The sequence below is a fragment of the Panthera tigris genome, chromosome A2 (assembly GCF_018350195.1).
Source record: "Panthera tigris isolate Pti1 chromosome A2, P.tigris_Pti1_mat1.1, whole genome shotgun sequence".
NCBI lineage: Eukaryota > Metazoa > Chordata > Mammalia > Carnivora > Felidae > Panthera > Panthera tigris.
Window position 1 is genome coordinate 75816783 of NC_056661.1, and position 25306 is coordinate 75842088.

Below are 25306 nucleotides of genomic sequence, written 5' to 3' on the forward strand. Positions count from 1 at the left end.
AGGTTTCATTTAATAAATAAAGAGACTCTCACGGACTTTAATTATGAAAAGAAGATTGTCTGCAAGATTTTGAGGTAGGAAAATCTTGCAAGCATGTTGTCTCTTGTCCTTGAGAAATGCCTAAATTGATCCATTCAGATGCCATTTTCTGTCGAAGAGGAAATGACTCATGCCTCAGTTGAATTTGCTTCCATTGTGTTGTATTAAAACTGACTTCATATAACTAATTACTATGGTGTTTCAAAACACCGCCAGAAATCCCCAAATCAGTAGCCTGGAAACTAAGAACGTTGCTTTGTAGATCAAGTAGTATATATTTTGTTCGGCTTGAAGAGTTCTTGAAAAGTGAAAATTAGTAAACACTAGCAAAAGTGCTGAGTTGGACACCTATGACCAATACCAAAAGAGCCTAGTTTTCTATCAATGGCTCTTTGAATAGAAACCTCCCTTCGTTAATGTAAAATGACTTAATTTATAAAGTTTTGATACACCTATACACACGTCCTCCAACAAGTGTCTGTAAAATAACACCTACAAGGTAAAACAATGGAAAAGTAAGACCCTTCTATGCTGACAGGGACATGGAAGTCTGGATATGCCAAATCACAGTTGTTAGGAATTAGAAATCATTAGTAACGTCGTTAAGGAACATAGCCTACAAGAAATCGCTAGTGTCACTGGTAAATTACGGCAAGTTCTGTAGGTTATAAACTGTGTGTACCTAGGGGAGATAGAAAGACAGCAAGACCGGGTGCTTATTTGTAAATGGTGGTTTCTAGTAAAAGGGAAAATACATGAAGACCAGGCAAGCGAAGGGACCACTGAAAAGGAGTGTATGGTGCCCTTGAGGGGGGCCGTGGTAGAGTTCCCTAAAGGGGGTTCTCCGACTTTCAAGGGCACTCTCATGTGGTTTCTAGGGAAGTTTTCCTGGCTAGATGCACTGTGTTCTCTTCATTCATTGTGTGAGGGCTGTTTCACTTAAAGTCTTTGAGAGGAACAAGCGACAAGGTCAAATTCTACCTTTCGGGGTACATTCTCATTGATCTTTTTGGCCAGTCTTCTGTTAAATGACTGAAGTGAACTTTTAGTGGTCAGGAGCCACAGAAATATCTCATTTTATCTTTGTGAAGAATTTAATCCGGTTGAAACTAAATACGGAGTGTCTTCCCCATTTCTTCCTCTCGTCTCCCTGAAACAAAGGCGCCCTGAAACTTCCCCAAATTCTGAAGCACTCTTGTATTCAGAATGTCCCCCGGCTATTCAAGAATTCAGCCTCTGACATTGGAATAAGAAAGTTTTTTGTAGCTACTTGAGTGTTCAGTAGTCTTTCCCACGTTCGCTGCTGTGCCGTGGTATCCATGAGATGTGAATGACCACCACTGTGGTTTGTGAACCCACACTTCCACACCCACATCCTTCTTTCCGGAAAGTGCTACCCTTACTGATTGGTATCCAGTCATGTAGAAAAACCGTGTTCACCTCCATCATTAACAGTGATGTGTAAATTCTCTCCAAGGAAAAGAATACTCTCCATTTCCTCTGCCTGGTTTGAAAACCTTGGGCTAAGATGCAGGACAGCTTGGGGCGCCTGGGTGGCTCAGTCCATTCCGTGTCCAACTTCAGTTCAGGTCATGATCTCAACGGTTCATGAGTTCGAGACCCGCGTCAGGCTGTGTGTGGACAGCTCAGAGCCTGGAACCTGCTTGGGATTCTGTGCCTCCATCTTTTTGCCCCTCCCCTGCTCACGCTCTGCCTCTCTCTCTCTCTCTCTCTCTCTCTCTCTCTCAAAAATAAATAAATGTTAAAAAAAAATTTTAATGCAGGACAGCCAATGATGGAGTTCTAACAAGCGAACCAGAGCAAAGAGGGGGAAATGCCCCCAAAATCACTGTGTAGGACTGCTTTTCCGTGCTGGCATTTGTGTTAGTGTGGTCCTGGTTGTAACTATCATAACTCTGAAGAAGAATCGTGCCCTGTTCCACTTTAAGGCACGTTCCCATTTGGCGAGCTGTATAAAAAGGAAAATCTGACAGGCTATGGTAGTTATTAACGATTGGATTAGGTTGATGTTTCAAAAGCTGTTCTTCCCCTTGGCCTCAGCGTACTAACTTTTACAAAATTATGTATATACATTAGGAGAAGGGTATTGATATTCTAAGTAGATAATAGTAGAACGGATCACAGTAAAAAGACTTTATCTTATAATTAAGTTGATTTGTGAATGTGCATCAATATTTTGTCACAAAGCACAAGGGGATCACTGTTTTTAATACTGTTTAACAATAAAGAGATCTATCAAAGGGTGCCTGGGCGGCTCAGTCGGTTAAGCGTCTGACACTTGATTTGGGCTCAGGTCATGATCTCACGGCTCGTGAGTCCGAGCCCCGCATCGGGCTCTGTGGTGATGGCACGGAGCCTGCTTGGGATTCTCTCTCTCTCTCTCTCTCTCTCTCTCTCCTCCTCTCTCTCTACCTGTCCCTGCTGTGCACTCTAAATAAATAAATAAATAAATAAATAAATAAATAAATAAATAAATAACTGAAAAACAACAACAACAACAACGAGATCTATCAAGGTTTGTCCTCCAGCGTCACTGTAAAGCGCAGAAGTTTTGTCTCTTGTTACTGGACACCAGGCAACTGTGAATGAAGCACATGAATGAAAAGCTCCCCGGGGAAGCCTGGGGCTGACGAAAACCAAGCCAGGGATCTCAGTCTAAGCAAAGGATAGTCACCTCTTTATGGTTTGACACCGGCTAGAGCTGACTAGGAATTTGGTCAGCTAGAAAACCAGAAGGATCTTTTCTTGCCCTTGCTGCCTTCCTCCCTCTTCACCCTGACATATGCTGAGGTCCAGGGCCCTCTTGAGACCTTAGCACAAGTGGACAGGCCCTGCCTTGTGATCGCGGCCACCTTGGGCATGGAATGTTGGCTCCGCACCAAAGTGCCACCTTCCTGGAAGCTGAGAGAGAGAACATTCCGTTTCTCCATCCCGGCATTCTCCGCACTTGCCATTACCATGCGGAGCCTGAGTAACTCCCTGTGACCTGTGGTCAGGGGAAAGCATATTACATCTCACCCGCAGAGTTTCTGTGGGGAGGCTGAATTCTAATACACGTCCCCATGTTTATCTCCCAGTTGTTATGGCATCTGTGATGGAGATGCCTTTATTGGTTACGTTCCTTTTACCCCTTACATCCTCATCTTCGTAATTCACAGGGGATGCAACCATTTGTCTCTGGAAACCCACCCTAGACCCCCTCCCACTACCCCGGCTGCTCAGTCTGATGGCTGTCTCCAAAGGCTCAGAAAGGTACCTGAAGAAGGACGTCTGTATTCTCTCGTGGGAGGTGGAGGGAGGGGGCGATCAGACAAGGGTGGGAGAGAGGTGAGAAAGGTCACATCGTGGTTGTATGGCTGTGACAATCATGCCCGTTGTCAGTAGTGGGAACCCTGCAAATGTCCTGTGTTCTTCCCCTCTGCTTCCCTCTGTGTTCTGGTGGACAGAAAGATCTGCTTGGGATCTGGAAGGAGAAAATTGCCTGAGTCACTCCCGTACAGGAAATGTGTAGCGACTTAGTGCTTATACACCAGAGGGTTGGTGCGGTGACCTTTGCAAATAGCTCTTTGCAGATACTTACTGGGTCAGATTTGTTCTCCCTGGTGCACTTGTGGCTCAGTTTTAAATGTTTAAAACACTTCGTTTTAAATGTTTAGAGGTAGAGCAGGTGGTGAGGTGAGGCCAGATCAACGGGACTTTAACTTGGGCATTCACTGAAACGACCAGAACCTAGAACCGTCCCACTAGGGCGGGGGTCATTGCCCTGTGACCCTTGTTCCCAGCAAACACAAGCTCTGCCGCAATAGCTCTGCCCCTGAGAGGAAGCCTGTTCAGAATGATAATTAGAAATGGTATTCCTCGGGGCGCCTGGGTGGCTCAGTTGGCTGAGTGTCCGACTTCGGTTCAGGTCATGATCTCGCAGTTCGTGGGTTTGAGCCCCGCGTCGGGCTCTCTGCTGACAATTCAGAGCCTGGAGTCTGCTTTGCATTCTGTGCTTGCCTCCCTCTCTCTCCCTGCCCCTTCCCTGCTCATACTCTGCCTCTCTCTCTCTCTCTTGCTCTCTCTCAAAAATAAACATTGCAAAAAGACTTTTTTTAATTAAAAAAAAAAAAAGAAAGGGCATCCCTCGTTCGTTCAGAATTATGATCTTTATGTCCAGCAACCTCATGACCAAAATTAATGTTTACTGAACATTCTGGACCACCACCAACCGAGTGGGATAACACCAGAAAGCCTTGGAGTGTTCGGGCCCACAGACTGTGCACACAAAGGTAGAAATGTGTGTCTAAACTGCGGGTGCTTTTATCAGACCCTTCCTTCCAGCATCTGGACATTTCATCCCTGGCTGCTTTTGGAGGGAGTGGAATCCTGACAGGACGGTTATCTAGGGAACTACCCAGGAGGAAAATGAAACCCAGTGTGGAGCAGGAAGCCAGGCCCAGGCCCCTGCTGGTGATGCAGTATGTTGCTGTCACATCTGACTGCATACACAAATAGATGCTTAGGCTATTTTTTTTTAATTTTTAATTTTTTTTTTTTTTTTGCTTTGCTTGGCTTTGTTTTGTTTTATTTTGCCTTTTCACGACAGCATCTGTTTTGCGAGGCAGAGAAAAAAAAATCTCTTGCAAGGCTTCGAGTTTTCATATCTGCAGAAGGCGTTTCTTACAGCTTTTGTCTAACTTAGCTGGTCTGTAAAGCGTCTTTGTTTCTGGTTGACTGTTGCAGACGGCAAGTCCATAAACTAGCACGAAGACAGGAGAGAATGATTGCTATTGAAAGAGTCGAGTAGGATATGGTGGTGAAAAGGGTTTTGTCTCTGGCGGCACGGAGCAAATCCACATTCATATTGCTGCCTTCGCGTTCGTTAGCATGCACGGTTAAACAATAGGGCAGGCCAGCCGACGTGGTGGCGTTGATTAATGCATTCCTTGAACGTGCTGATTAATGTGTTCCTGCCGCACGTCCTAAGCCGAGACTGCACCTGAGGTGTGCGGGATGGGCCTCCTCGCCGGCGGCTGGGTGACTCGCATGGGGCCATGTGCTCATGGGTCTTGCGTGTGTACGTTTCACACCAGTGCCGTTGCGAATACAGCCACAGATCTAGCAGACTTCTTCCGGAAATACTGGCCTCTCACAAAAGCGTTCTGCCCTACAATCTAGCCAGAGATTTTATATAAACTGTGAAGTTCATAGAAGGAATGCCCTTCCGGCTGAACAAGGGCTTGGTGCCATCCGCGTGTCCTGTGGATGATCCCACCCTGCTTTTTCATTTTTGTCGTTCTCAACGTTTTTGTAAAGGGAAAAGGCTGAAAATACTTAGAGAGGGCACTTTTCACTTGAATAATGCAGGAAGATATATGCAGATGGACCCTTGGTGAACTTGGCATCTCGGTTGGACACCTGCTCTTCCCAGGGACAGGGATTCCCATTAGCCCAGAGAGGGTAATTCCCTTTCCAGTCGGCTTCCTTCGGGGCTGTGACTTTCCTTGCTGTATTATGGATTCCATCAAACCACTTATTTTTTCTGTAGACGTTTCCAGAAGGGCTCATCTCTTTGGGGTTCCGCCTGGCTAATGGTTTGAAACAGATGAGCCTGTGAAATTTTTTATTTGATTAGTATCTTTTGGTTGTTTATTTGAGACATAAGAATTCTATTGCTACTTTAAAAATTTTCCGATCAACCCTACAATTCTCAGCAAGATGGCAAAAATGATGAGAAAGCCATGTTCTCAAATGATGCGAGAATGTCTGAATGTAGAAGAAATGGTTCAGTGGTATTGCCCGCTGTGGCTTGAGGGCTCCAGCTAGGAGGCATTTTTCTTTAACGCTTATTTACTTTTGACAGAGAGGGAGAGAGAGAGCGCGCACATGAACAGGGTAGTGGCGGAGAGAGAATGAGACAGAGGATCAGAAGTGGACTCTGCACTGGGAGTGGAGAGCCCAGTGTGGGGCTCAAACTCACAAATCATGGGATTATGACCAGAGCCAAAATCAGATGCTTAAACAGAGTGAGCTACCCAGGCGCCCCTATGGGTAATCTTAATAGAGGAAACCATCAGTGCTATTGAGAAAAGCTACTTTCAACTTTGGAAAGGCCAAGTGAACGAGTTCCTCCTGAGCAAGTGGGGCCTTATGGATGAGAGAATTACCATATGAAACTATGATATAGAGAAGTGGTGAAGTCACCAGTATTTATCCCATTTAATTATTGGCATGAAATTAATGGTGGAGGATGACATTCTGAGATTTTCAGGAATAAGACTTGAGTGAAGATGCTTTATTCCATTTAGACTTAGTAATGACAAGACCACTCTAAGGTCTACTTTGGCGGTTCATAGAATACGTGACTTGTGTTATTTGCCTAATGACATCTAACCCCCAATCTACTATGTTTTAAAAATGCTTAGTTATGTCTGTCTCACAAGGAATATCTGTTGAAAATAAAGAAGTAAAATACCAAATCACTCCCTCGGCATTGGTATACATAAGCTTCTCGTTTGAAACTCGAGGGACACAGAATATGTGTTTAAATCCTTATAATGATGTGGAAGGCATATTTGGGCAAACTCATCAATTTGATTTTCAGAGGGCCTTTAATTATATGATACGTTTCAAAGAGAAATGCACCAAAATAACTAAGAGGGGCTTCCCATTTGTGATTAGACATGCATTTTCTTAGTGTGCTTCAGTTCCACAAGAATTGAAGGGGTAAACAAAGAGAAGCAGGGAACATGATTAATCCGTTTTTCTGCAAAGCTTTTGATACTGTACTGAATAAAAGCTTTGCTGACAGAAGCTGTTAGCCTGGTGAAGGAGAGGCCATAGGAACAGGTTATGAAAGGAGAGAATGGAAAACAGAGAACAATCCACATGGAGGAGATCATGGGAAGTGGTTTCTGCAAGTTTGTATTTATTTTGTTGTCACTAAGCACAGAAAACACGTAGTTAAGGTAGTTTCTTAAATGGCTTTGTTCCTGGGGGAAAAGAAAAAAATAAAGCAAAACAAAAACAAAAAACCAAAAACACCGAGAAAGAATTTAATGAATGTAACTAGACAAAACTACCATAATTAAATTATTCAAAGGACCTGGAAAATGCATCTAAGTTCCAGGTGTCCTGTAAAATATTTCTTTGTTGAGTACCATTTCCCTGTTTTAGAGAATCCAACTACAGATATGGTTTAATAGTTTTTTTTTTAAAAAAAGGTCTTCAAGTTGATTTGTTGTGCAAAATAATAAATTATCTGGTACATATTTTTGAAGGCTCTTAAAAGTGCTCATGCCATAGAAGGAAAGGAAAAAAATAAATACGTCTTAGCCTCGTGCACCATCCTGGGTACTCAGTTCATGCTCTGTAAACATTTGTTAAACGAAAATGAAATACCTGTTATGGACCAAAACCAGAAATCATCCCTAAAGAAAACTTTGTCCTTGATTTTCTCTCTATGTCTCTGGTTACCCAGAGCCACTTTATGGGAAATCAATAGGCATTTTCATTTTCCTGAAAACAAACCTTTGAACACTAGGATTTTTTTTTTCTGTCGAACAATACACAAGTTCAGTGAGAAAGTAGATTTCAAATATCTACGTTATAATAGACTGATTTGTCTAAATTATTTTTATTACTGAAATATAGCTGCCTTGATCCAGTAAGTGCTGGAGTGAACATGGGAAGGGCCTGGAAAGATCTTTGTTTGGTGAGCAACTAGACGACTTTCTTTTATAAAACACCTTCTCCTCAGCTGAGAGTCAAACACAGTTCTTCACTAGTAGAATGTTCAGTAACACTGAATGACCTATGGGGCCATTGCCGATATCTGAACCTAGAATCTCACCACTTGATTGAGAATAAATCAAAGTTTATTCTGTAGTTATTTAGGCTTCATTAATACAAATAAAATACTACTTATGAGACTTACATATAGTAGGTCTGGTGATCATCTTCATTAATAAACATTATTGGTTGCTTTTTCTGTGTAGGGAACCATGAGAAGTTCTGATAATGCAGCCTGCATTATAAAATACGGCTCATGCCCTCAGTGACTCATACCCTTTAGTTATATACATATAAATAGACTGTTCACATGCACATGTATGTGGTAGGAATACACATAAAAAGAAAGCACAGAGTAGCATTATTGACTGTTCAACGTACAGACTGAAAGCGCTCTGGGAATTCGAAGGAGTGGTGACCAATCACTAGATGGAGATTGACAAAGATTCAAATCATGCCTGATTTGAACTTGAACTGATCATTGAAGGAAGAATGGTTCTAAAACTAGTCCAGAAAAATTAAGTTGAGTGGAGGAAACAGCCAAGTCTTGAGCAGAGGAGGGAGAGATTGCCATGTAGTATTTACATGGCAAAAGGAAAATAACCACTTTATTTTTTTATTTTCTATTAAAAAATTTTTTTAATGTTTATTTATTTTTGAGAGGGAGAGAGAGACAGAGTGTAAACCAGGGAGGGGCCTAGAGAGAGAGACACACACACACAGAATCCGAAGCAGGCTCCAGGCTCTGAGCTGTCAGCACAGAGCCCGACACAGGGCTCGAACCCATGAACCACGAGATCATGACCTGAGCCGAAGTTGGACGCTTAACCGACTGAGCCACCCAGGCACCCCATGGTAAACCACTTTAAAGCAGAAAATAGACCTAAGAAAGGAGCGGCTGAAAGTGACTTTGGAGAGGTGTTTGTTCCTTCCTTCTTTCTTTAATGAATGAATAAACGTTTGTTCATTCTTTCATTCATTCTTTCATGAGCTGCTGTATTTCAGATATGATCAAAGGGTCACAAGCAAACTATACATGAATTGCAGTGTGGTGTAATTAGCCCCAAAAGAGTAAAAATTACATATATGTGTATATATTTATGTCTGTGTCTATATACATATAAAGGTGTAATGTTGATACAGAGGCAAACGAGATAGCTTTGCAGGCAAATCCTTGAGCAAGAACACTGAAGATGAGCTGGCATCTTGAGGCAGACGTGGAGAAGGACATCCCCGCTGTGGGAAGAGGCACAGTAGATACCTCTAGAAGCCTTGCGGTTGATGCACTCACTTCAAGTGCACTGGTGTGACCCAAAGTGACGACGTCAGAGGTAGTGTGAAGGCATGATGGAGAGTATTGTCTGGACCAGGAGTTTGGGATAGCTCGTGGGATCTTATGTGAGGATCGTGAGTAAGGGAGTCACATGATCAGATCTGAGTATAGAACAGATACCCTGGTGACTGTATGTAGCACAGATGGGTGAAACTAGAAGCTGGAAACGCACAGGAGGCGAGAGCTGGTGAGCTGGGGGAGCCTGACACAGGATCCCAGCGGAGAAGACACCTCACAGTGTATTGAATGGACCTGTATGCCAGTTAGGAACGAGAAATGACAAAGAGCCAGACCTGACCTCTGGCTTGAGAGATGGGGTGGATGGCGGTGCTATCAGGCGGAATGGAAAAGGCAGAAAGGCTGCTTTCGAGAAGAAGATAGAGTTCTGTTGTAAATACGCTAAGTCTGAAATGCGTGATTGTGAATATACTGTGCTGAGTTTGAATTCTGTTCACTTATGAACCTGTCACGTTCTTGAATGAGACGTGATGTCTGCCCAACCATTGTTTTGAGAAAGTTCACCTGGCATCAGTATTTTAGGACACTTTAGTGAAAGTCCATTAAAGATGAAGAAAGCGGGTAGGTGAGTAGTGCTGGGGTGGCCGCATGAGGACAGAGACCCCAGAATGAGGAGAGAGGCCCGGAGAATGACAAGCAAACATGCCAAGAGTCATTGCCTTTCGTTGTCTTGTTTAAATTTCACCGAGCCTTTGCCCCGTTGTTCACAAACACAATCTTCGTGCAGACATCTCTGCCTTAGGTGAGCTTCCTCTCTGGAGCTCAGAGACCTGGGTGGGCAGCAGCGAAAGGCGGTCATCCCAGGTTGTCCCCGGAATTAGGATGCTTGTTTGAGGAAGGGGGAGTGGTTTCCCCCAGACCACGTGTGAGAAGAATTAATGCCATCAATCATGTCCAAGAGAAGAACTGGCTGTAGAAACCAAAAGGTCAAAAACTCTTATTAACTGAAAGACCTAGAATGTACACAATTCAGACTGAAATGACTTTCTCAGAGAGCGATCTGAACAAAGAAAATTTTGCCAAGGGCAAAGCTGAAGGAAAACAGTACATAGCATTCCCAAGGGTCACTGGAAACATTTTTTTGAAGCAATAACATGAGACAATATGTCATTATTACTAAGCAGACAAATTTGAGCCCAGCGTAAGGGGAAAGAGCTGCATTGTTTGTTTCTCTTTCTGTTCTTGCTGTGTTCCTGGTGGTGGCTTTGTTTGTCCCACGGTCACTATTGGAAAGGGTGCTCAGTTCGACACATGCCAAATGACTGAGGTGGTATTTCCACGAAACATTTCCATTTTAATAATTCTTTCATATTTGTAGATGAAAAACGGCTTAACCCTAGGGCATGTGCGAAGATGAATCACAAGGCTCAGAAATTTTGTCCTCAAGTGATGCGTTGGCCGCAGAGGGAATTCATGTGTACTCACGGACAAATTCTGGCATAATTAATGCCTCAAATCATAATTTTAAATGCCCAAATCATAATTTATATTCATAAATTTTTTATTTTGAGCTCCTGGGTAATCAAAACTCATACCACTGTCCATTCATCTTCTATGCAATCAATCACATGGAAAAGACCTATCGATTTTTAAAAATAGAAAAATTACCTGATTTTCCTCTTATTTCTCATCTACACAGGAGAAGCAGAGAAAAGTCCCCAAATCTGACGTGTCACTCCTTTCATTTAATCCAGGCTCGTGGCGTGAGATAGCCAACAATCGTGTGGTTCATGCAGGGGTGGGGGGCACCCAGCCTGCTTCTCTTTTGTAGCTGAACCGTGTCTAGTCTTGTTCCTAATGACCCCCGGGTGCCTTGTACCAACTCCTCATTAGTTCCTGTTCTAGAAGTCACATTGGTGACCCAAGTGGGCCATGGAACCTATTTTCTGGAAAACTATCTAATACTTTAAAATTGTTACGTCAGTCTTGTGTGTGGCAAGATGCTTCTGATTTGTTTTCCACATTTTACTTGCCTCGTTTTCAATCTGGCTGGCCTATAACACACTTCGGCACCTGTAGTGAAATTACATTTATCCTCAGTCCACAATGTGCTTCCTGAAAAAAAGGAATGGGAGATGTTTGTTAGGATATACAATGGCACTCTTTTTCAAATTGTTCAAATGATACAGAATTCTTTGCCAGTGATGTTAGAGGGTTCATTACAATTTAAATTCATTTTTTTAAATCAAAAGTATGCTTTCTCTTGTTGGCATTATATAGCTTCTTCATTGTAATTAATGTTTTACGTCTATTTATAGAATATGGAGAATCTTCTGCTGTTCCCTTTTTTATTTTTATAAATAATTATTTTTAATGCAATTTTATGAGTTACCGAAATCGAGTTATATGAAATATACAATTCAATGGAAGTACAATTTGTTTCCTACATAAAATGTAAAATAAAGCAATTTGTTTCCTAAAAAAGAGTTTTTGTTATGAGTTGACAGTATTATATTTTGGCCAAAAGTATTTGAACTTAAAGACAATTCTTTTTCTTGCCTGTTCCCCAGTGTCACGGATGTGATGTTTGGGGACAAGGCATCAGGCACAGTGTGTGTAGACTAAAGGTCTTAGGAGATTAAAAAAAAAAAAAGACATTCTTTTTCACCGTTGAGCTTCTATTGACTCATAAGGCATTTTAGTGCCACAAAATGAGCGCCATAATTTCAATTTTACAATACATTTAAAGAGAAAAAAAAAACCCTCTATATTGTAAGGCCAGATTGGATACAAATTTTGTTTCCTCCTGGTCTGTGTGCCTCAACCAGGGTAGACCTTGGCCGTTCTTCTCTGAAATTACTCATGTGGCCTGTTCCTGTTTCAGTGTTGCCCCGAGGTGAACCTGACATGGAGTAAGTCATTTTCTTGAAAGGTCTCAACTTACCCAGGGATACATTTGTCTAATGCTTCTCTGTTTTGTTACCTACGTGTCTGACATGATGGCCTTTTTAGAAAATAGATGTTTGTTGTAAAAATAGCATCTGGGATCCACTAAGGCCATATTCATAAAGACAAATTAGTTTAATTTCATATATTTTAATGTCTTCCCAATGGTGATGGCCCTTTTCAATATTTAATAAGGTAAAATTAACACAATATTACAATAACAGTTGACAGTAATCAAAGCAGTGTGTGTGTGTGTGTGTGTGTATACATATATATATACATAAACATATGTATATATATATATAAATATATTTGTGTATATATATATATATAAATATATGTGTATGTATATATATATAAATATATGTGTATGTATATATATATATATATATATATATATATATATATATATAGGTTTGTTTGTTTGGTTTAAGTTTATTTTATTTTTTATTTTGAGAGAGGAAGAGAGAGAGAGAAACCCAAGCAGTGTTAAATTTGTACACAGACATTAATATATGACTAGTGGAACTGAATGTTCCCACTAAGACCTATTCTGAAAACCATTATGTTCGACTGTAAAAACAGTCACCACTGATGAGACTTACCAAGTGCCAGACATGTTCTAAGCACTGTCCACATCATTCTGTAACTGTCTTCATTTTATAGATGAAGTAACTGAAGTTCACATAGCCAGGAACATACAGCTAGTGAATGGCAGAGCAGGGATTCAAACCAGGTTAGTCTAACTCCAGAGCGATGTGCTTCACCACCCACACCTCTGTCTGAGTGGGAGATGTGCCCACCGAGTGCTTAATTAGCTCACAAGGGAAGCCCTTGGCCTTGGAGCTCTGGTCAGTGTGCTGTGTGTACATGACAAATAAAGTCTCATATGGAAGTCAAAGCTATTACCCTGCCGCCCATTCACATCAAATAATAAATCTGAAGGCTGTCACGGCTGGTACACTGCACCTGTGGTTCTAAATATCCATTCCACGTTCATGCACCTTGTATGGAATAAATGTCTGCTACAGAAAGAGAAAAAAAAAACCAACTCTAGGCCAAATGATGCAATATGGTTGGAAATGCCTGTCTGCAGCAAGGTGGCTTCATAGTTCTGGGCATTCCTTTCACTAGTGTGGCTGACCACATCTGGAACAAAATGTTTTTGGAATTTTGGTGGCAGTGTGGTTTGCTTGCAGGTATGACATTTGTCCACACTAATAGAACTTGCTTTTTGTCCCTTGTCGTCCACTGACACTTCTCCCTTCCTAGAGCTCTTCCCCAGGAACCTCTGTATGTGCCCTTCACACAGGATTTCAAGGGCGGATCACTGTCTGCTGCTTCTCAAAAGAAGTGACCTGAGAGGCGCCTGGATGATTCAGTCGGTTAAGCGTCTGACTCTTGGTTTCAGCTCAGGTCATCATCTCACGGTTTTTGAGTTCAAGCCCCAAGTCAGGCTCTGTACTGACAGCGTGGAGCCTGCTTGGGATTCTCGCTGTCCCTCCCTCTCTCTCTCTGCCCCTCCCTCCCTCTCAAAAATAAATAAACTTAAAAAAACAAAAAGAGAAGTTACCCGATACCTGCTTTAGATGTCACTTCCTCCTACTCTTTACCTGGCTTCTTCCCATCCTGACCTAGTGTTTGTATTTTAACAGAAGAATCTAGAAAATAAATGGCCTTGAAGATCTAAAGGAAGGAAAAATAATTCATCTCTTTAGACCCAAGTCATAAAATCCCACACTGAGCTTTTATCCATTTTGGACAGGGGAGCCCGGCCCCACAGATCCCTTAAATCACTACACAGTAAAACTATCTACTCATAAACCTCCTGCTTCCTTAGATTTTAATAATCTCAGTGAGGCCTTTTAGACAACGATCACGATAAACATGTACTTTTTAAATATGATCACCAGTCATAAAGGATGGCTTGGCAACATGCGTTTTATTTAAATTTTTATTTCATTTTGTTAATTATCTCTTTATTTCCAAGTGATTCATTCTGGATATTACGTACCTTTTTCTGTATCCTAATTAAGTTTGCATAAAGCCAAAGCTCTTACCCTGTCCTTGCCCTTATTCTTCTCCCTTGATTCTGCGCTTGGACCATTGGCCCCTTGACGTCTCTTGAACAAGCTAGGCACGCTCCCATCTCAGGGCCTTTGCGCTGTGGTCTCTTCTGTCTGGAGCACTCTTCCTATGTATGTCCCCATAGCTTGCTGCCTCTTCTTCAAGTCTTTGCTCAAATACCACTTTCTGGTGAGCTAGTTCTTGATGCTGTGGTGAGCAAGTGTGCTTGGGCACCCGTACACCCCCACATGCGCGCGCGTGCACACACACACACACACACACACACTTTGGAACCCCCTATCTCCCTCTCTCGTTTTATTTTTTTCTTCATAGCACTTATGACCTAGCAAACTGTGTAATTTACAATTTGTTTTGTTACTGTCTGTCTCTCTCCGCGGGAGTCATCAAGTCCATGAAGGCAGGAACTTTTGTCTGCTGCCTTCATTACTGAATTCCAGCACCAGGAATATTGCCTGGCATGTAGTGATGCTTCATTTGCTCAATGAATGAATGAATGAAGGGAGGAATGCATGCTTACGGAAATCTAAAGTTTCAGCCCTTTGTCAGATAATGTCATTAGCTGAATAAATCCTGCCTCGCTTTTGTGTAACAGTGACTTCCCAAGGTTCAGAAATGTCATAGTGTAGACTTCGGCTTACTCACAGATTCTGCTAAGCTGGAGGAGAGGGTAGTGTGACTTTCCATTGTTAAATGCGGAGGTGGAGTTGGAAAACAATCAAAAGAAATGTTCCTCTCGTTTTTTTGGAGCAAATGAACAAATCTAGCATTTGTTTTTGGGAGAACAAATGCTCTCTGCAAAGAACAGAAACTGTTCCCCAAATCTTTGAAGTATGTCACTGATCCTTTAACCAGTAGCTAGAGAAGCGAGGACCCTAGTGACAAACACGGGCTTTGTGGGGATGAAAGCTAATCATAAGTTTACAAAAACTGATTGGGCATTTGCCTTGTGACTAATTCCTGGCAGTGACACAGAGGAGGCTCTGAACTGGCCCAGCCACACATATTTTCAGTAAAGACCCTTGTCCTCAAAGATGTTCAGTTTTTTGCGTAGTGCTCTCTTTTAGATTAAAATAATGTATTGCTCAAGATACAAATAACATTAAGGATTCTGCCAAAGACATAGTAGTTTGTATACTGGCAGAGGGAAGTAGATATCTTGGGGGAGAGGGATTATCATTTTTTGGTTTCGGAGGGTTTTTTTTTCTGTAATTCATTTAATTTGCCAGTTGTCAAACCACAAGAGACTGTATGAATTAGAATAATGTTCCTAACAACCTCCCAATTACTGGGTCTGTGTTTTGTGGCATGAACGTTGACACTAGCATGCTTCCTATCAATACAATAAAAATCTTTGTCAGTCCCCAACGCCCGCCCTGATGCCGCATTCACGCAGTGACTTCAGGATGCTAGGAGCCCCCCTAGAACCTCCCTGTCCCTTAAAAACATACCCCAGCCTGTTGGCTAATACCTAAACTTCTGCCAGAGCTGGTTTCCTTGATCACCTTTTTTTTTGTTGATGTTTATTTCTTTTTAGAGAGACAGAGCATGAGCAGGGGAGGGGCAGAGAGAGAGGGAGACACAGAATCTGAAGCAGGCTCCGGGCTCTGAGCTGTCAGCACAGAGTCAGACGCGGGGCTTGAAATCACAAACGGGGAGATCGTGATCTGAGCCAAAGTCAGATGCTTAACTGACTGAGCCACCCAGGCGCCCCCTTGATTCACTTCTGTATTTATTGTGCTGCATAGCTTCAGTCACTTATCAGCGATGGGGGGGGGGGGGGCGGGGACAACTTGATTGTCTATATAGTGTCCCATATGCCAGGGACTTTAAGCTTTGATTCCTGCCAGAGCAAAACCTCAGGAGTCTCATAGGCAGTGCCTCAGTGGTGCCATATTTCAGCTCTTTCCAGGGAAAGATCTCCCCAGTACCAGACGGGAGAGAGAAAAGCTAGCACCTGTGTAAGAAAAAGTGCACGACTGCAAAGTGCAATAGAGAAACTTCCTCAGGTTCCTAACTTTCTGGAAATCTGGTCTTGTCCACTAGTTGCAAAGATGAAAGGATGCCAGTTGCTTGAAAACCTGTGGTTCTCTAATTGCCTGTTTTTTTCAGTCCTTCTTAAGGCTTGGAAGTGTGTGCAAGTGTATCAGGCAGAAGCGTAGATTCCTGTCAGTAACCGTGTGAAACACAGTTAGCCTTTGCTTCTTGTGGACCACAATCCTGGGGCCCTCCTTCAGCAGGCTCTGGCGAGCCCTTCTCAAATAAAGTCATGTGCAGAATCCCACGTTATAAACCAGAGAGGAGCCCAGCTGCTCCAGACGCCCTTTTCTGAAGCCTCCCCTCAGTGCCCTGATGAGGCTTTGCCCCACGATGCTATGCCCCGATATAGGACACTGACCGCAGTGGGGGACACTGACCTCAGGACACTGACCACAGAGTTGCTGTGGTGGGTGTCACAAATGCTGTTCTCCATCCACGGAAACAAGGATGGTTTAGCTTGTTTTCCAGGGCACAGGTTCAAGAGTCAGACAGCCTACTCAGCACGAGTCCTGGTTTTGCCAATAGCACGTACGAACCATGGAGGAGTCACTTAACCACCGTGGACCTCACTTTCCCGGTCTGTAGGATGGAAGACATCTGGTTTGGGAGAGGTGTAAGAGACTTAACGTATGAAAAGGACCAGGTATAGAGTAAGCCCCCAGTAAGAAGGAGCTGTTTTAAAAGTAAAACTAGGGACACCTCGGTGGCTTGGTTGGTTGAGCATCCGAGTTCAGCTCAGGTCATGATCTCACGGTTTGTGGGTTCAAGCCCTGCCTCAGGCTCTGTGCTGACAGCTCGGAGCCTGGAGCCTGCTTCGGATTCTGTCTCCCTCCCCTGCTCATTCTCTGTCTCTGTCTCTCTCTCTCAAAAATAAATCAACATGATAAAAAAAATTTTAATTTAACAATAAATAAAATGGAATCCCAGGTGATACAGGATTCTCCCATTTTAGAAGAGGAAAAAGTGAAACTAGTGGATGTAGGAAGGGCGGAAAAAATTTGAAAGCCTAGCAGGTCTTTAAACACCTTTTCTCCTACTCTTAACCCCCTTGTAATGAATAGTTCGGTCCCAAATTATATACGGGTAGTAATCGTGGCCCTTTTGGCTATAGACAAAAAGTTTCTTATGTATGGTGATGCAAATGTGGGTTTAAGGGATGCTAATGTTATAATGAGCCAGAAGTTAATGAACAGGAAACTGAACAAGAATAGAGCAGACAAATTGGCACCAGAGCTGGCTTCAGGGCAGGAAGTATAAACCCAGCATGTCCAGAAAAGGGGAAGTGATTCGGAAGACCAGAGGGTGGGCTGGCCCAGGGGCTGCTTCTGGATGGGCGGAGAACAGACATGCCTGCGTGCTGAAGGAAGAACACCAGCGCATGTCCCACCCCGTGCCCCGAACAAGTAGAGTTGGTGATGAACTTCCCATGCGCTTTCCCATCCCGTCTGCCTCAGCCCTTGAATCCATACATTTTGTCTTGTTTACTCTTGGTTCGAATGTGTTAGTTCGGTTGCCTGGGGAGATTACAAATTTCCTAAGGGCAGAGACAGTGTCTTCTGCTTTTTATCCCTCTCCCAAAAAGGGTTCTCACATAGCAGGTACATGTGTATAAGAAGGCAAGGTACAGAGGGGGCACGTGGGTGGCTCAGTCGGTTAAGCATCCGACTCTCGATTTCGGCTCAGGTCGTGATCTCACGGTTCGTGGGTTTGAGCCCCACATCGGGCTCTGCGCTGATGGCACGCAGCCTGCTTGGGATTCTCTCTCTCTCTCTCTCTCTCTCTCTCTCTCTCTCTCCCTCTCTCTCTGCCCCTCCCCCACTCACGCACACTCTCCCCCCCCAAAGTAAATAAATTTTTTTTAAAAACTTAAAAAAATAAGACAAGGTACAGAGAAAAGTGGAAGCCACTTTAGGTATTTTAAACAAGGGAATGGATTGGAAAAGCTGGAGCTGCAAAAAAAAAAAAAAAAAAGAGAGAGAGAGAGAGAGGGAGGGGTGTGGAGGTGCAAAAAGGACTGAGAGGTGATACCTAGAGCAGAAGCGGCTGACATCCCTGGGCTGGAGCCCATGAACTTGCTCTCGCTTTTGCACGTGGGTTACAGACACGTGCATTTGATTCTGGACGTACTCAAGAGGTGCTGTCTTGACCAGGGTTGGAACCAATAAATAGTGTGCTGTTCCTTCCTGGGCTGCTGGAGTCCAGAATCACACCTGCCCCACTGTGTCTGTGGCACCTGCCATCAACTGCCTCGTTCTGAGTCCGAACCAGGACTCTTCTGTCTGTCGTGCTTTCGTGTTGCCCACCAGTACCTCCAGTTAGCACAGCCAAATGGAAAGACAGTTGGGAAAGGAGTGTAGGGATTTCGTTTGCAAACTCCAGGCCCCAGGAGAACAAAGCACAGTGGGGGGGGGGGGGAGGGTGCTGAAAGGCAACATTATCATGGAAACAGCACTCGACCTAGAATCACAAGACCTGAAACCAAGCCCAAGTCTAACAGTGTGATCTTGCACATGTTACTTAACCTCTCTGCACCTCTGCTCTCTTGCTGGTAAAATGAGACTAGCAATAGTTAAGTACTAGGTGACAGACGTGGTGGGGGTGTGGGGGAGGGGCGAATGAGACAACGCATATGGAAACCAGTTAGAAATGTTGAAGATCTGTGTAAATATTAGTTCCTTTACATAGACCCGTTGGCAATGATCGGATTCACTGCTTAGGAGACAGTCCTAAGGGCTTTTTTATAAACTTAGAAAAGACTTCTGCTAGTCTCTCCATTTACTCCATACACTTCGACTTCCTTTATGGTGTAGGGAAGCCTCACTAAATTGGGGGAGATGTGAGATCAGGGGTGCCTGTCAATTTAGCAGATTAAAAAAAAATTAACAATTCTCTTTTGATGGGTCACATCCAAAGATAAGCAGCTGAGCCCTCTCCGCAGCAGGAAGGAAGGGCAGCTAGCCTTGGGTTACACAAATGAACTTATTAAGCGGATTTATAAAGCCATCTAGTTAATCAGAAAGGAGGGGAGTGAAAAGAGCCTTTCTTAGCCAAGCCATGATCGCCTGCTGGACAATTAGAAGCACAGTTTTCATTAGACGGTGTGGTCCTGGGTTGGGGTCAGGCATACGAGCTAGGATACAGCTGGTGGGTGGATGCAGTAAGGCTGTTAATTAATCACAAGGGGGTGGAGACGGAGGATGAGGCGTTCACACCCTTTGATTCCAAATAGCCCCTGTTCCACCGCATTGACCCGCGTTTCCTAAGTTGATCTCTGTCAGGTTTCTATGAATTGTGGCATGTTAGGCCCTCCCTGACAAGTTGCCAGTGGCGTTGTTTAGGCAGGCCATTGATTTTGGCCTTGATCGGAGAAAGATTGGGCTTAATTTCTTTCAGATATCTTAGAGTAAAATGCTAGCTCAACCGGTATAGGAGATTTGGTGGATTAGCCATGAAACATGTCCTATGCTAGTGGTAACAACCGCTCATTCTTTGCAGATGTTTTTCTCTGTGTCAGACACTGTTCTAAGCTCTACGCTAACTTAACCTTCATAATTACCCTATGACGTAGGAACTGTGATTCCCATTTTTACACATGAGGAGATCAAGGCAAATAGACCTTGAGTTATAAGTTGCATAAGTCACAGTAAGTGGCAAACCTGGCCTTGACCCCAGGCCATGCTGGCTGTGCTGTGTGTGTTCCTGACCACTAGGGGGCACTACCTCTCAAAAACCTAAACTTACTTTATGTCTCTTCTTCTTTGGCCGTTGTTCCCCTAACTGAATGTGGCACATTGAACCACACAGACTTCTGTGGATAAATTATACTCCTGAATTAGCAATCGAGTCGCTAAGACTCAGATTGCAGCAGCATTTTGAGACTGTCTTGTTTGACTTCGGTATTATTTTGGTACTCTAACTTACTGAGAATTAACGTTTCTAAATAGTTCCTTCACAAGTAAAGACATTTATTACAGAAGAGGACCAGAATAGGCGTCTGGTGCCAAGAAAAGCTTGGACAGGCGTCTTTCAGATAAGGAGCCAGCCCCAAGGAGCTCCATAGTAATTAGCATCACAAGGGCTGGAAAACATCTGGCCCCGAATGTGTTTGTTTGGCCCCCGAAGTCCTGGAACCACACAGCACTTTAAAAACAGTTGACTTTATGTAAAAATTTGAATTTATGGCTTTAAAAACAAATCAGGGGATGTGGCGACACTGGGTATGTATTGCCCTGACCACAGCTGGTGCTGACTAGCAGTGGGCTCTCAGCTGCCCGATCGGCCGACTTGAATCTTCTTTCCTTCACTGGGCACACATTCTTTAACTGCTTGCTCCCCCTTCCCCCCCCCGCCCCGCCCCCCGCCCCGCCATAAGCATTTTAGTTTGAGACCACTAGTTCCAGACTTCCCGATTCCAGTCAAATCTTCGTTAGACACCAGGACATTGTTCTTTCAGAAAATTATGGCCATTTTTACAATTCAGGTACTCTTTTCAATGTTTTACTTTAAAAGTATAGTCAGGTTTCAGCTCCTCTTGCGGGATGGGGGGATACAGTTGTGTCTCTGCGTCTTCTCTCCTGTTCTTTCCCCTCCCCCACCCCTCCAAGAATGGTGGTGACATATTAGTTTCAGGCAAGGTCAAAAGAAACACTGATCACTCCCCTCGTTTACATACAGTAAAAAATATATGTAACAAATACAGTTAATAACTGGCCATACAACAAAGGGTAAGCATATGGAAAGGCAAATAAGCATATGAAAAGATGCTCCACGTAATATACCATCAGGGAGATGCAAGTTAAAACAACAGTGATCCTCTGGAACCACCAAAGGCCTCAAACAGCCGAAGCAATTTTGAGGAAGAACAGTGAAGCTGGAGGCATCACACTCCCTGATTTCAAACCATATTACAAAGCTATGGTGATCAACAGTATGGTGTTGGCATAAAAACAGACACAGAGATCATTGGAACAGAATAGAGAGCCCAGAGAATAAACCCACATATATAAGGTCAGTTAATTTATGACAAGAGAGGCAAGAATATACAATGGGGAAAAGATAGTGTGTCTTTCAATGAATGGTGTTGCAAAAACCAGACAGCTACAAGCAGAAGAATGAAAGCGGACCACTGTCTTACACCATGCACAAAATTAACTGAGGATGGATTAAAGACTTCAAGGTAAGGCCCCAAATTAACCGAGGATGGATTAAAGACTTCAAGGTAAGGCCCCAAACTGTAAAACTCCTAGAAGAAAACAGGTGGTAAATTCCTTGATACTGATCTTGGTGATGATTTTTTGGATTTGACACCAAAAGCAAAGCCAACAAAAGCAAAATGAACAAGTGGGACTGCACCAAAGTAAAAAGCTTTTGCACAGCAAAGGAAACCATCAACAAGATGAAAAGGTAGCCTACTGAATGGGAGAAAATATTTGCAAATCTTATATGTGATAAGGAGTCAATATACAAAACTTATAAAGAACTCCTACAAGTCAGCAAAAAAAAAAAAAAAAAATCTGATCAAAAAATAGGCAAGGGAGGGGCACTCTGTTGGTTAAGCGTACAACTTCGGCTCAGGTCATGATCTCACGGTTCTTGGGTTCAAGTCCCGCGTTGGGCCCTGTGCTGACAGCTGGGAGCCCGGAGCCTGCTTTGGATTCTGTGTCTCCCTCTCTCTCTCTCTGCCCCTCTCTCCCTCTCACTCCATCTCTCTCTGTCTCTCAAAAAATAGATGTTAAAAAAAAATTTAATAACAAAAATAGGCAGACGATCTGAATAGACATTTTTCCAGAGAAGACATATAGATGGGCAACAGGTACATGAACAGACAGTCAACATCACTCATCGGGGAAATGCAAATTGAAATCAGATGAGGTGTCACTTCACACCTGTTAGAATCAAAAAGACAAGTAATGACAAGTATTGGTAAGGATGTGGAGAAAAGGGAATCCTTGGGCACTGGTGTACATGACATGCTGGGAATGTAAATTGGTGGAGGCACTATGGAAAACAGTATGGCAGTTCCTCAAAAAATTAACAATAGAACTACCATATAATACAGCAGTGTCACTTCTGGGTATTCATTATGAAGAGGATGTAAACACTGACTCAGAAAGACGTATATAGCCCTATTCTCGTTGCAGCATTAATTACAATCGCTCAGATATGGAAACAACCTAAGTATCCATTGATGGATGAATAGGTAAAGAAGACGTGAGACAGAGAGGCACACACACACACACACACACACACACGAGTATTAATCAGCCAAAATCTTCCTTACAAAACAACAAAATTTTGCCATTTGTAACTATCATGAGGGCATCATTGCAAGTGAAATAAGTCAGAGGGAGAAAGACATGTACCTTGTAATTTTTTGCTTAGCATCTAAAACGAAACAAAAAGCAAAAAAAACCAAAACCAAGCAAAACACCCGAGCTCATAGATACAGAGAACAGATTGATGGTTGTCAGAGGCAGGGGGTGGGTAGAGCTAAATGGGTGAAGGGAGTCAAAAGGTACATACTTCCAGTTATAAGTCATGAGGATATAATGTACAGCATGGCAACTGTAGTTAATAATACTATATTTCATATTTCAAAGTTACTAAGAGAGTAGATCTTAAAAGTTCTCATGACAAGGGGCACCTGAGTGGCTCAGTCGGTTGAGCGTCCAACTTCAGCTCAGATCACGATCTCACGGTTTGTGGGTTAGAGCCCCACATCAGGCTCTGTGCTGATGGCTCAGAGCCTGGAGCATGCTTTGGATTCGGATTCTGTGCCTCCCTCTCTCTGCCCCTCCTCCACTCACAACGTGTCTCTCTCTCTCTCTCAAAAATGAATAAACGTTAACAAAAATTTTTTTTTAAAGTTCTCATGACAAGAAAACATTCTGTAGCTGTGGAGGGTCACAGATATTAACTGGACCTATTGTGGTAATCATTTCACAATATATGCAAATATTGAATCATTGTGTTGTACACCTGAAACTCATATAATGTTGTAGGTGAATTATACCTCAAGAAAAAAGAAAGAAAGAAAGAAAGAAAGAAAGAAAGAAAGAAAGAAAGAAAGAAAGAAAGAAGCCAAAAAGAAAAAAATCACCAACAACGAGATACTACTCCACACCTATCAGGATGGTCAAACTCCAGAACACTGACAATGTCAAGTGCAGATGAAGATGTGCAGTATTGGGAACTCCCATACGTTACTGGTGGGAATGCAAAATGGTACAACCACCCTGGAAGACAGTTTGGAGGTTTTTACAAATTAAACATACTGTTACCATGTGACCCAGCAGTCATGCACCTTGGTATTCACCCAAATAGGCTGAAAACTTACGTCCACACAAAAACCTTTACACGTATGTTTCTGCCAGCTTTATTCAGAATTCCCCAAACTTGGAAGCAACCAAGGTGCCCTTTGGTAGGCGAATGAATAAAGAAACTGTGGTGCATCCAGACAATGGAATATTATTCCGGGCTAAAAAAAAACGAGCTACCAAGTCCTGAGAAGACACGAAGAACGCATATTACGCATTGAAAGGAGGTGCGTATTACGAAGTGAAAGAAGGCAATCTGAAAAGGCTACATAGTATAAGATTCCAAGTATTCTGGAAAAGGCAAAACTATGGAGACAGTAAAAAGATCTGTGTTTGCCAGAGGTTAGTACTGGGGGGAGGGGAGGAGGGATGAATAGAGCACGGAAGATTTTTAGGACAGTGAAAATACTCTGAGTATTATAATAAGAGATACACGTTATTACGCATTTGTCCAAACCTATGGAATATACAACACCAAGAGTGAACCCTAAGAGGAACTATGGACTCTGGGTGATTAGGGTGCGTCCGTGTAGTTTATCTGTGGTAACAAATGTACACCTTCTGGTGGAAGATGCTGATAATAGGGGAGGCTGGACATTTTGGGGGCAAGGACTACATGGAAAATTTCTGTAACTTCCTCTTCATTTTGTTTTGAACCTAAAACCACTCTAAAAAAAATATACAGCCTTCGCAAACTTTTTTTAAAAATCAAAACACTGGTGATACTGTCATTAGCCCGTCCTTACGACCTATGTTTAACTGTCAAAAAAGACAGCTTTGAGAAAGAACAAATTTATCTGGAATCGATTTGTCTTTTCTCTGCGTCGCTATGCCAATCATTAGACTGTATGAATGTCTGGTTTTCTAATGATATATCATCAGGCTTATGACCTCTAAGCATTTGCTTGCTATCTGACTATTTTTAATTCAAAAAGGAATTGCATAATGAAACTAATTCTATTTTCCATTGAGATAATGCAGTTTTAATTACTCAGAAGGGAGTCAAATTAAGTAGTATTTACCCAAAGTAAATGCAGGAGATAATAAAATATGTCCATGGCATATTTAATTCAAAACACTCATGTTTACCAATTAACCTGGTGTTGGATTAAAGGTGTATGGAGGACGGGGCTGCCCAGAAACACAGCTCTTTCCTTTCGAGCTTGTGTATTTCATCCGCCAGCAGCTAAGTGATGAGACTCTGGGTTTCCCAGTTTTCTCTGTGGAACCATTGGAAAGGTGACTGGTCGCAGGCAGTTTTGTTCATGCTCACGTACGGATTGCTCTCTGAACATGCCCAGATGTGAGCTCTGTAACTCCAGCCCTGCGATGCCGTTTGTCTGGCGACACAGAAGCCCTATGTGCAGTAGTTAACTATCTTCTTTGCATTTGACATGGTCCAGCGGCGGCGTTGTAGAGCTTTGTGGCTTCCGTAGCTGGTTGATGACAATCAGCAGATTTTAAAGCCTTTTCAGAACCCTGAAAGAATAGATAATGATGGTGCACAATGCTGAAATGACAAAAGGAATAATGGATATTCAAATGTTGATGTGGTTTCGCTTCCCCCCAAAAACCGATTACAGTTCATTTTCTTTGATTAGCTTTTTCAAGTTTTGAGTTTAATTCTTTATTGTTTAACTTCTGTAAGATGACATTCAGAAACACATTACCGCATGAAATCTGTCAGAAATGTTTAGACAGTTGTAATCACAAAGAGGAGAAATGCCTGCTTTGTTCTGTACTATTGACCCTGCCCTGTCCTACGCCGGGAGTTGCTGATTCAACTTTTTGAGGA

The 25306-nt window shown here is 42.8% G+C and overlaps 1 protein-coding gene across 4 annotated transcripts in view; it reads left to right on the top strand.

The window, feature by feature from the left end:
* Positions 1-25306, top strand: part of NRCAM (neuronal cell adhesion molecule) — a 282657-nt gene that overhangs the window by 139941 nt on the left and 117410 nt on the right. The window lies entirely within an intron of this gene.